At 47.0% G+C, this 12,635-nt stretch overlaps 1 protein-coding gene across 3 annotated transcripts in view; it reads left to right on the top strand.

Moving 5' to 3' along the window:
• Nucleotides 1-12,635, top strand: part of sntg2 (syntrophin, gamma 2) — a 1,464,242-nt gene that overhangs the window by 293,586 nt on the left and 1,158,021 nt on the right. The window lies entirely within an intron of this gene.

Raw genomic sequence — 12,635 nt, 5'->3', positions numbered from 1 at the left:
CTATTCTCGCAAAAATTTGGCCGTTGTGTTATGTAGCATGGTTTCCCACCAGTCTCCGCAACAGGAAACATTCCCAATCCTATCCCTGCACGGGACTTAGTCCCAGATTGGAGAATTCCCGCCCAATGTCCTAATTCTTTCTCCCCTGAAAAACTATAGTACTTCATGAGGACTTGCAACATCTGTTAAAATGGTAAACAGGGAATATCATCAGAATTCTTTGCACATTCTTCCACTGTTAATGCCAACCCCAATTTTTAATCTTTGCAACATTTCGAAGCCGTGTGTGAAATTTACCTCCTAATTTAAAAGTATATTGATAGTAACACAGAATTAACACGTAGCATTATTTATGTTTTTCCTAATGCATGGTGAACATCTTGCTGTGCACATTTGCTGATACGGGGCACAGGTACATGTGAGGAGAAGCCATTAGCACCCAACAGAGGACACGAGTAACACACAATGGAATAACACTACACAGGACAGGCGGTATAAGGCTTGCACTGATTACAACTCTGATCAATTTTCTCCACTTCGTTGGTTCAAGTGGATGATGTGAATCAGAATTGACTGAAAGCAGGTTCTGACTTCATTAAGTTAGATAAAACAAATTACTCTCTCCATCTGATCTGAGAGAAATGAAATTCTTTTGATGTTGTCATTGCAACAATAGAAATAATTGCAATTGCATACCAGATTCAGCTTCATTTTAACAGGATAGATTGGAGCGAAGGGGCTACAGCTTAAAGGCAAGAATAAACCACAAAGATTAAAGTTTACAAGATTAAAGATTTAAAAATGTGGAACTGAGTTTTACAATGGCAAAGATTTCTTAAGCAAAGAGTTACGTACACTTTATAAAAATATATTGAGGGTATTCATGTACGCCGATTTCAGTAGTTGGTCATTTTAACTGTACATATTACTTGCATGCATATACTCAGATTGTAAATCCATTTTTTCTGCACATTTTGCAAAATATGTCGTACAACTGCATCTGAATCAGTGCCAGTTTGGTATTGCACATCACCTTACACACACATTACCCCAAGTGTTCAATATAGCCGCCATATCATTGCAATCAAGTAAATTTGACTTCTACAATTCAACTTTAATATTCATTTATAATTTGCTTACACTAACATGTACTAGTGTATGCTGCATCTGAACTCCTTCCTGAACTAATTCCCAAATTAAATTCTGTAAGTCTTGGAAGTTACCACTCTGTTGATCCACAGTAAGGTCAGCATTATATTTAATATTTAGGAGTGTCGTCACTGGATATTATGAGATATGGGCAAAAAACAATTTGCAGCAGAAACATAAAACACTATTGGCACAATAGACAGGTTAATGTTATTATACATCAGTACAGATCTGTTCTCAGAACAGATGAAGCTCTACATTCAAAACATTAACTTGTCATTTTACAGAAGTTGATCACATGCAATTCTGGCATTTTCTGTTTTAGTTTCAGTACTTCCCATTTGTGCCTAACGTACACCATCGCTCACTCTGCTGTGTTTTCTAAGACTAACAAAACAAAAGTGAAGGCAAAGATTAGGTAATTTTCTGCTGGGTGGTGGTGGACGAGAAGGGGAAAGCGGCTGGGGGGGGGGGGGGGGAGAGGGGGTTGGAACTTAATGGGTAGATGGCAGGCAGGAGGTGTTGCTGAGGAATGTTTGTTGGAGGATTTTAATCTAACGGCTGGGTGAGAACAGAAGGTGAAGAGTTCAGATGGAACAGTTCTATTTGCTGCAGTATTTCCAGTTTTTAGACTGCTGGTTTTGGTACTCATTAGACTCTTGCGTGAAATGCAATTGGGGCCCTTTGAGATGGTGGGATCCCATTGTCCTTTTAACCTGATCTGAGTGGTGCAGCAATTAGGCAGCAGTATGTCAGGGCTACCAACAGATCAGGGCTTCCTAGGTAAATGTGGAGCTTTTCTTTGTGAGGCCAAGACGAGTAGAAGTCATCAAACAAGCCCCATCAGTAAAGACTAGGCCATCCCTCCACTTTGAGATCATAAATGGTATTGACCCATCCATCCCCCTACCCTCCACCCTGCCCCCCAACCCCCCTTCCGACTGACCTGCATGCCCATTGAATGCCTGTGGACTGCTCAATGTCATCTTCTACCTGACAGCGTCAGCCATGACTCAGCTGGTAGCACATCCACCTCTGAGTTCAGAGGGTGCGTTCAAGTCCAGATGCGAGCAGAAAATCTGGATGTGAGCAGTTGCTGAATTTCTTTTTTTTTGTAATAAATTTAGAGTACCCAATTTTTTTTTTTCCAATTAAGGGGCAATTTAGCGTGGCCAATCCACGTACCCTGCCCATCTTTGGGTTGTGGGGGTGAGACCCACGCAGACATGGGGACAATATGTAAACTTCACATGGGCAATGACCCGGGGCTGGCACCTCGGCGTTGTGAGGCAGCAGTGCTAACCACTGCGCCACCATGCCGCCCGTAGCAGTTGGTGATGTTCGATGATAATAAAAGAATCATTACGTTGAAGCTTTTTATGGATACAGAGAAAATCTAGGCTTACAATTAACATTATTTATAATACTAACATAGGCTAATCTCTGCAAATGCATTAACAGAAGGTGACTTTTTAAAGACCAGGTTAACTGTTCAAAGGCCAGGCAACAATTGATTTTTCTCCAGACTGCGATCTTTTTGATGACCAATATTGTGTAGAGTTGTTTCTATAAACCTCAAAGCAAGGTTTAAAGGTAATGGGTGTGATCGAACGGCGTTGTTGTGCCTGACCCGGTGACGCAATGAGGCCGTTAAATCTCCTCGGATCAATTAGTGAGATCTAATGAGATCTCGTGAGATGTTGCGATTTTGGTTTCACCCTCACTGGGCGAGATCTAGATTTACATATATAAGTGAGCAGTTAGGGTCGCTTAAATATGTCGGCGCCCGATGCTCCTGAGGCCCAGGAATGAACGCCTGAACCTGGAAGACCTTGCCATGGCGCTGTTTAGCATTGGTCCACACAAATTTGGACCAGACGTAATAGCATTTGGGGGGTCTCCCAGGCTATCAAAGGCACTCCTGCTGCCATCTGGGCACCTTGGCACTGCCATCTTGGCACCTTGGCACTGCCAAACAAGCACCTTGGCACTGCCATGCTGATGCTGCCAGCCTGGCAGGAGCACTGCCAGAGCACCAGGCTGACAGTGCCAAGATGCCTGGGTACCAGATTGCCTGTGACCGGGATTGGGCCCAGTGGTTCCCTGTCCTTCTGAGGTGGAGTTAGGGGGACCTACTAACAGTTATATTGGGGCATTGGGGTGGGGGTCCGGAGTCAGCGGTGGGGATGCCAACTGGAGTCAGGAGATCGAGGCGACATTTGAAAAATTTGCCTGGTCTCTTCCTGCACTGGTGAGCTGAACTCCTCAGTGTAGTAAATGAGGGAAGTGCGGCCTCAACGGGTCATTCCTCGCTGAAGCCAAAAACAAAAGAGTCCCGTTTGACAGTGTGGTCGTTCTCGGTGCTACAGGCACTGACAAACACCCCATTAAACGGGCCCAAAACGGGATTCTGATTTTTTTTTAGGTGTTAAATCACAGCCAGCATCATAATGTGATGCAACTGATAATTGCGGCTCATTTAGAATATCTTTAAATAAGTAGAAATTTGGCGGTTCGTAAGCATCCTTGCTTGATGGAACCAAGAACAGATGGGAGGTGCTGAAGCAAGCTGGTCTAGAAGGAGATTGGCCAAGCTTGTTCCTGCTCTAGGGAGGGTTTGCAGGAATGTAAATCAGCAGACAGAGACAGGCTGAGTAGTCACTGGGACAAGTACTACAGAGCTGTCTGCAACAGACCTTAAATAATAAGGTGCAATTGCTTTGGGTGAAGTCTTGAGTTTTGGGTCACTGCTATCCAGAGTAGACCCCCAAACTTAAGAAGTAGGAATAGCTTACATGGCTGACATGTAGTACACCACTGAAGGAGTTCTGTGCTGTCAAAGAAAGGCACCATCATTCAAGTGAGACATTAAACCCAGACACTAGTTTCTTAGGCAGGCACCCAGCAATAATATTTGAAGAAAGGGAGTTACCTCAGTGTTTGATTCAATGTTTATCCTTCAACCAACATTGTGAAAACAGACTACTGGTAATTTTTTATTGTAATATCTCTTTAAGGCATAGCAGCATGACATCACTGGAAGGGAAGTGTGTCATGCAATCCAGTCGTAGTTTCACGTTTGCCTTTGAACAGAGCACACACACACAGCTCTGCTGCTGCTGTCTTCAAGCTTTCCTTCTACCTTTGGAGATCTATTTGTATGAGTTTGTCTAAATAAATGAACCCACAACATGTTTACTGTTATGGCTCTGGACCAGAATCCCAATTTTGGTAAAGACCCCAGATTAGAACCCAACTATTTACATTTGGTAAACCTGTGAGGGAATGTTACTGCACCACAGGAGTGATAACACTGACCAGTAGGCAGCTTTTATGAAGCAAATTTTAATTTGAACACAGAATTAGGCACATTAGCAACAAAGAAATTAATTTATAATTAATAGCAACAATATCTTAACTTGATTCCTGAAACCGAACTCGACATTCAAATTAAGTAACCTACATATTCAAATGCCACTTATGTATTAAGTTAAAATCAGGTTTACTTGCTTATATTGGTGCAAAGTCCTTGGAGAGAGAAGCATTTTTTTAGGACCAATCTGCAAACCTGCTGCTCAGATAAGGCAACTCCCTTATCCAGAGAGGCCTGACCCCTCCTATTAGATATACAAGCTGCACTCGAAGCAGACAGCATTCTTTTGTCTCTTTGTTACAAGATATGCGTTGATTTGTTTAGCCAGGCTCAAACTATTACAATGTTACATTAGTTCTCTATCTGCAAACAAGTAAAATGGCATTGAATATCGAATCGCAAAACACTTCCCCTGCAAAAATCATTGATTATCTCGTTTGACTCATTCCTCAGGTTCATCAGAGGAAGGAGCAGTGCTCCGAAAGCTAGTGATTCAAAAAAACAAACCTGTTGGACTTTAACCTGGTGTTGTAAGACTTCTTACTGTGCCCACCGCAGCCCAACGCCAGCATCTCCACATCATATCTCAATGTTAATCACAGCTCTCTCAGACAAACTGTCTGTATGCATTCTAATCTAGGTTTTAGCAATACTGCAAAAATACCAACTATGAAGTATGACAATTTCTTATATTTATCACAGTACCCAGCTTCTTATGAGTGATTGGTGCCTTTATACCATCACAACAATGATCCCAGTGCTGTTTCAAGGAGCTTAATCTGCACTTTAATGTTGCATTTCAACAGCGACTGCACTTTAAAATGACTACTTTGGCTTTAACACATTTTGGCATGGCCTAAAAAGCACCATAGAAATGCAAGGCTTTCTTGTTTTCTTGTGTTAGGCAGCCATCTGGCCACTGAAACATGAATGAAGCCTCGGAGCTAAAGTGTGCTTGACCTAAAATGCGCACAGTTAGATGTACTTTGCAGTTATCATTTGGACTCGACCTCATTCGGGAATAAAATTCATCCCTGTTCTGACCAACAGAATATTTGTATTTATGGTAGCATTGTGGATAGCACAATGGCTTCACAGCTCCAGGGTCCCAGGTTCGATTCCCGGCTTGGGTCACTGTCTGTGCGGAGTCTGCACATCCTCCCCGTGTGTGCGTGGGTTTCCTCCGGGTGCTCCGGTTTCCTCCCACAGTCCAAAGATGTGCAGGTTAGGTGGATTGGCCATGATAAATTGCCCTTAGTATCCAAAATTGCCCTTAGTGTTGGGTGGGGTTACTGGGTTACGGGGATAGGGTGGAGGTCTCCTTCTGCACTGTAAATTCTATGAAATGTTACTGCTATTGAAATAATATGGTGCCATTTTAAAACCATTTTTCTTGCCTTGTCTCGTTGAATTTTGACAGCATTTTACCTGTTCACTGGCATTTTAATCTTTTGCCAGGTTTGAAATGTAAAATTTCTCTGTTGCCTTAAAACTTTTAATGGTCACTTTTGGTGGGTTTGGCGGGGCATTTCCCGGGGTGATTCAGTCAAATCTCGCAAGACCTTTCGAGCATTGGGAATTTCGCTGGAGGCCTCTTGTGCGATTCAACAGCCTCATTGTGACATTGAGTCGGGCATGACAAGGCCACGGATTCACGGCCAAAGATTGTTATTTCTCTGAAATCACACTTTTGTGACAGGACTGGCTATTCAGGCAATGATAAGTAATGTATTCTTTTCAAACTATGATTGGTGAAATGTGTGTTGTATTGTTAAAATGTTTTTATTGATGCTTTTACTTCAAATTTACCATATTTGGATTCGTATTAAAAAATGTAACATTGAAAGCAAATGTGACAAGTAGTAGAAATTCAATCCAGAAATTTATGTATAATTTTGTCAGATCTCTCATTCCAGGGAACATCATGCAATTTGAACAAAAGGTTATTCTGATTTGTTTCAGAAGCCATCTTGTTTTTAAATATATATTTGTAAGATATAGTGAATGAAAAATGCGAAGGTACTAACTTCTTTATCCAGAGATTGACTAGAATTGGAAACATTCTGCAACATGGAGCTGTTAATAAATTACATGGATGCATTAATGGGGATGCAAGATAAAGAGGAGGAGAAAGGGATGGAGGTATTTGCTGCCCAGGTTGACTGAAGTAATAGTAGAAGGAGTCAGCATGAACACTGACCTAGACCACTTGGGCCAAATGGGCACGTATCGGTGCTGTAAAGATTCTGGGCAGAATTCTCCGTCTCCGTCTCGTTGTGAATCGTGATTGGGCAGAGAATCGCATAGCAGTCGAAAACAAAGGTCAGCGCTGGACGCCTAATGGAATGACATGCTCCGGCGTCTCAAAAGCGGCATGAAAGCGGTCCATGCCGCCTGCCAATGTGGACATGCAAATTGTACAGTAACGGCCTTTTAGCATTACATTAACGGGCCTGACCCTGTCATCCCCAGGCTCCTGCGATGCTCCGCCTCCTCCAGGTGGAAGTGATGATGGTGCGGTTCACCTGTGGTATTTAAAATCAGGAAACAGGCCAATGAAGGAGAGAGAGGAGGTGTGCCAAGTTTCCAAAGGCGCACCAGTCGTCTGCCAGTTATGCAGCTGGCTGGTGGGCATCTGCCAGGACCGGGGCAATAGCGGGGGGCAACCAGGGAAATAGACCATGGAGCAGGTGTGCCTTCCCCCACCCCCCAGGGTCAGGGTGTACGGGCACGGACCAACTTTGCCGCAGCTTGCAAGGTAGCCATCTGGCTGCGCTCCTCACTGTCTGTCCACTCTGGCCCGTAAATGCACACAGTGCACCCATCCGAGGCATTGCCCCACTGCAGGGGCAACTTGGGAATCAGAAAAGGTCTGATTCCTCTTTCAGTAGCACATTCCACCGTCTTCTCAGGTGATCCCTGCATGTTTCTGATCATTCCATCTCACGGTCCCATCAAATCCCGCGGGTGGTGGGGTTGGGAATGGAGTCCGGGGTGGGGGGTGTTACTGGATTGGAAATGGGGGTGTTTTGCGATGATGGGTCACTCACCAGATAAGCCCGACCACATGGTGCCCCCACATACCTGGCCTCATCCCCTGCCACCTTTTGAGGGTAACCCTGGGGGTGACCTCTGACTGACCTGGGTGCCCTTGCCCGCGTTCACCTTCAACGCCCGCACCCCACCTCCACTGGCACACCTTCTGCTTCCAGCCCAGCCCAAGTATCTCAGTGTTCAGAAATAGGCCTGAGGCAGTTCGGAACGTCAGTGAACAGGTGTTTATTGTCCAGGTATTGTGCTCTGGACCCTATCGCACACCTATGTGCTTTACACATGCACAACTTAACTGGTGTCTAACTTTCTAACCTTACATGTCCTATCGGTCATTCAAATTGGTCTCCCAGGAGGTGCATCAGAATTGGAGGCGGACATCGTCTGGAGCGACTGGGCCTAGTGTCATGGGTTGCGTGGTGCCAACCTGTTAGGCTCACTGACAATCTGATGTGCCAGTGACAGGTGGGGGGGATTCTGTGGTGTTCTGGCATCTCCCCTGTGGGAGTCTCTGGCACAACACCTCCTTCTCACTCTGGGTGTCCGATGGTCCCAGGGTTACTCCTCGGGGTGAGGGCAGGGCCAGAGTGAGCTCCATAGGGCTCCGTCATCACCTGGCGCTGCCAACCTGGGAGGCCCGTTCTCGTCTCGACAAGGGTCTCTATTCGTGCGACCATGGAGCACAGAGACTGTGCCAGCTTCTTCTGGGACTGGACCACATCACTCTGGTACCAGGCAAAGTCCCTCTGTGACTGGCTCAGGTCAGCCAATGCCAGGCCAGTGTCCTTGACGCCCACGGCCATGACCCGTTGTGACTGGGCCACGCTCTGGAGCACCACGGCAATGTCCATGTGGCTCTTGGACATGGCTGCCTGTGACATAGCCATCCTGTGCCCCTGGACTTGGACATCTTGACCCAAGGCCTCCACGTGGGCGCAACCCATGCGCTGTTGACTAGGGTCGCACACATTGTTGGCCCTGCCTCCTGCCCGTGCAGGCAGTTGGACTCCTCAAACCTCAAACAGCAGGCACTGGATGGTTGCTGACACCCCCTCCTGTAGTCCTCGGCTCTCACCCTGAATCTCCAACATTGACCGCCATTTCTAGAAGTGCAAGACCTGTATGGCAACAGTGAGTCCCTGGGTTTGGGGCCCCCTCCGAATGTCCATCCGTCAGGTGTTCCTACCTCCACCTGATGTCCTGCAACAAGTGTGTGGTGCGCAGCATATAGTGTCCAGAATCATGTTAACTAAAGTCTCCAGTCAAGGTGAGTGTCTCTGGGATGGTGGAGGGCATCAGTGACAGCAGTGATGATAAGTTGGTGCCTTCCCAGGACATGTGCTCCGGGGTGTCCTGGGGTAGCAGCGGGAGGCGTATGTCATCAGCAGGTCCTGCCTCAGGTGCCATAGAGACATCGCAATGCATTGGGAGCTGACTTGTATCTCCAATGCCAACCTCCACCTCAGCGACTGCACACTCGTCAATCCCATCGACCAAGTCCATCATCCTCCGCTCTGCCACAGTGGTCTGGCAAGCTGGCTCCCCCCCTGTGGTTGTGGCCTGCTTTCTCCTGGGGGGACAGATCGTGCGTGGGCAGCACAGGATGTCCGCAGCTAGTGGTCTGTGTGTTCAGGGCACCCGGACATGGCAGGTGATCTGGGTGCTGGTATGGGTTTTTTTATCCATTTATGGGACGTTGGCATCGCTGGCTGGGCCAATATTTATTGCCCATCCCTCATTGCCCTTGAGGGGGCAGTTGAGAGTCAACCACGTTGCTGTGGGTCTGGAGACACATGTGGGCCAGACCAGGTAGGGAATGCAGATTTCGATCCCGAAAGGACATTGTGGTATGGGTGTGCGTGGTTGGTGGTGGGTAGGGTTTAATCACCCTCTTGTGGGGTGGGGGGATGGTGCGATTGTCTATCAGTGTGTGGGATCAGGATTGGTGCCGGGGGCACAGTGGTGGTGGTGACTCGCCCTGGCTAGCCTGGGGGGTTGCCCATCCACATGTAGCACTGTCTATCGGTCTGCCTGGTAGGGGCCGCATGAGGGGCTATGGGTACGGGGAGTGTGGGATGGGTGTGGTGCCAGGGGCATGGTGGTGATGGTGACTTCTCCTCGCCGCTCTGAGGAGGTTGTGCAGTTTCTTCCTGGCCTGCTTCCCACTGGCAGTTGGGCTCACGGCGTGTGCCAGCTGCGCCCAGACCCAGTTGATGTCTACGGCAGTTCCTTCCTACTCCGGGGAACAGGAGGTCCGGTCTCTCCTCCAAGGCATCTAGCAGTGTGTTCAGCTCTGCATCGGCGAATCTTGGGGTTATTCTTTGGGGTGGAATCTTCTTGGTTGGAGGGTGTGTAGAGAGTGAAGTGCTTATATGCGGCTGCAGCTTGTTAGTCTCTCGTGTGCCAATCATGACCCCAGCGAATTACACCAGGTTGCGTTGGAATCATGCTAGTTCCACATGACACCAGTGCAGGACTTTCCTTAATTATCCTGGTACTGGCGCCGCTATCGGGGTCGTAGAACAACCACGATTCAGTCCCGGCATCGGTACTTTGTCTCTGAAACAGAGAATTCCGCCCTGTATCTAATTATATATTATTCTGTGTACATTACATTTACACAATGCACCCATGAGATAGATTGTACAGCTCCTTTGTCATTCAGTGGGTAGTTTTGGGTCCGCCATGGAGTGCTCCATGTATCTTTGTTGTACAGCCTATATTTATCTTTTGAAGCAACAAAAATACAAATGTTTTTAGTGCTGTGATGCATAATCAGCCTTTGTTGTGAAGCTCAAATGTATAAAGTAGTCCATTATCTTGGCATTACTTTTTTTTTGCCAGCACAACTCAGGTCAATAGCATTCAGTTGTATGTACAGCCTGTGTTGTTCCACTGAAAATTAACAATGTTATTTTAGAACATAGAACAGTACAGCACAGAACAGGCCCTTCGGCCCTCGATGTTGTGCCGAGCAATGATCACCCTACTTAAACCCACGTAACCCGTATACCCGTAACCCAACAATCCCCCCATTAACCTTACACTACGGGCAATTTAGCATGGCCAATCCACCTAACCCGCACATCTTTGGACTGTGGGAGGAAACCGGAGCACCCGGAGGAAACCCACGCACACACGGGGAGGACGTGCAGACTCCACACAGACAGTGACCCAGCCGGGAATCGAACCTGGGACCCTGGAGCTGTGAAGCATTGATGCTAACCACCATGCTACCGTGAGGCCAGCTAGACTTTACGTACAATGTGCTGCGGACTCATGTCTATTGTGCAACAGATTTAATGGAATCCAATTTTCCCACTGTTATTCTGTTGCCACTTATACACATAGAACATAGAACAGTACAGCACAGAACAGGCCCTTCGGCCCTCGATGTTGTGCCGAGCCATGATCACCCTACTCAAACCCACGTATCCACCCTATACCCGTAACCCAACAACCCCCCCCCCCTAACCTTACTTTTATTAGGACACTACGGGCAATTTAGCATGGCCAATCCACCTAACCCGCACATATTTGGACTGTGGGAGGAAACCGGAGCACCCGGAGGAAACCCACGCACACAGAGGGAGGACGTGCAGACTCCACACAGACAGTGACCCAGCCGGGAATCGAACCTGGGACCCTGGAGCTGTGAAGCATTTATGCTAACCACCATGCTACCCTGCTGCCCCATTTTGTTGATGACTAGGTGAACCTGCTCATATATACTACTGTTAATGGAATTGGTTATCCAAAAGATGGCTATTGAAGTGCTGGAAAAGAGGTTGGGCGAGTGGGTACCTAATTAGAACTGGAACAAGGAATGTTCCATATACCCCACAAAATGACAGGCATAACTAAATTCACACATACACAAATCACACAGAATCTGTAAGACGTGCACACATACAGATGTGCAAAACACAAACTCAGTCTCACACACACACACACACACACACACACACCAAGCATACACCACATATCTGTGTGAATATGTTATGCACGAGATCTACAGGCCATGTAGCGCACGAAAAGCAGCGTGGCTGGTAGATGCCGGGAGATCCCTCTTCCGGGATCTACTTAGCTCACCACACCTTCCGAAGTCTATTGTGATCTCGCTAGACACCGCAATGTGAATACTGCCCATTGTGAGCGGGATCACTGTGACAAATTTTCATATTCGACTGAGACAGCTTGGCTCACTCTGTTATGCATTTCCAAGATCTCACCAAGTTGTGGGATCTAACCTACGCCTTGGAGACCTCAGGTCAGTGCCATTCCGTGCTGGTCTCCACAAACTGGGACCAGATGGAACAACACTCGTGGCATCAGATGGTGCCAGCTGCATCCCCCCGAGCAGGGTGGCACACTGACACCTGAGTGACAGTCTGGCACTGCCAAGGTTCCCAGGTGGCACTGCCAGCTGGCAGGGGAAGTGCCAGGGTGCCAGGCTAGCACTGCCAAGGTTCCAGCTGGTATTTTTTGCACGACTGGGCTCAGGCCTGTGGATGCCCTGGGTGCGGGGAGTTGGAGGTTTGGGCATTGGGTTTGGGGTCGAGAGAGTGGGGCATAATTGTGAAATGGCGCCTCGATCTCTCACTGTTCTGAGGAGTTCCGCCGAGCGGAGGTTCTCAGGGTGGTCCTCAATGTATACACACATACGGTCAAGCAATCTGAATTCTAAAGGGAAACAGAAAAATGCTCCATGACCATTTTGGAGAAGAAATCTTGCATTTTAGTTTTGATTTGGACGTTAAGCATCACTTGTGAACTGTCAGAATATTAGATTTGGAGACCAGCGAACAGAAAGTGTAGCAATTGATCCAATCATTCACTTTTCTTCATTTAGAGCACAGCTTTGCTGATGCGCTTTGCCAGCAAAAAATAATGTGTGAAACAGAGTGCTGGTCATGTAAGTTTTTGTATGCTTGCTGCACTGAAAACAAAACAAAATCAAATAAAAAATGATTGCCTGCTATTCTGATCACTGCTACAGAACAGTCTACATTCACCTCATGGGGATCAACTTCTGATAACAGAGATTCCTTTGAGACTTGTG

Source organism: Scyliorhinus canicula, chromosome 6 (assembly GCF_902713615.1).
Source record: "Scyliorhinus canicula chromosome 6, sScyCan1.1, whole genome shotgun sequence".
NCBI lineage: Eukaryota > Metazoa > Chordata > Chondrichthyes > Carcharhiniformes > Scyliorhinidae > Scyliorhinus > Scyliorhinus canicula.
Note: the sequence above shows the minus strand (reverse complement) of the source record. Positions and strands in the feature narration are given on the sequence as shown.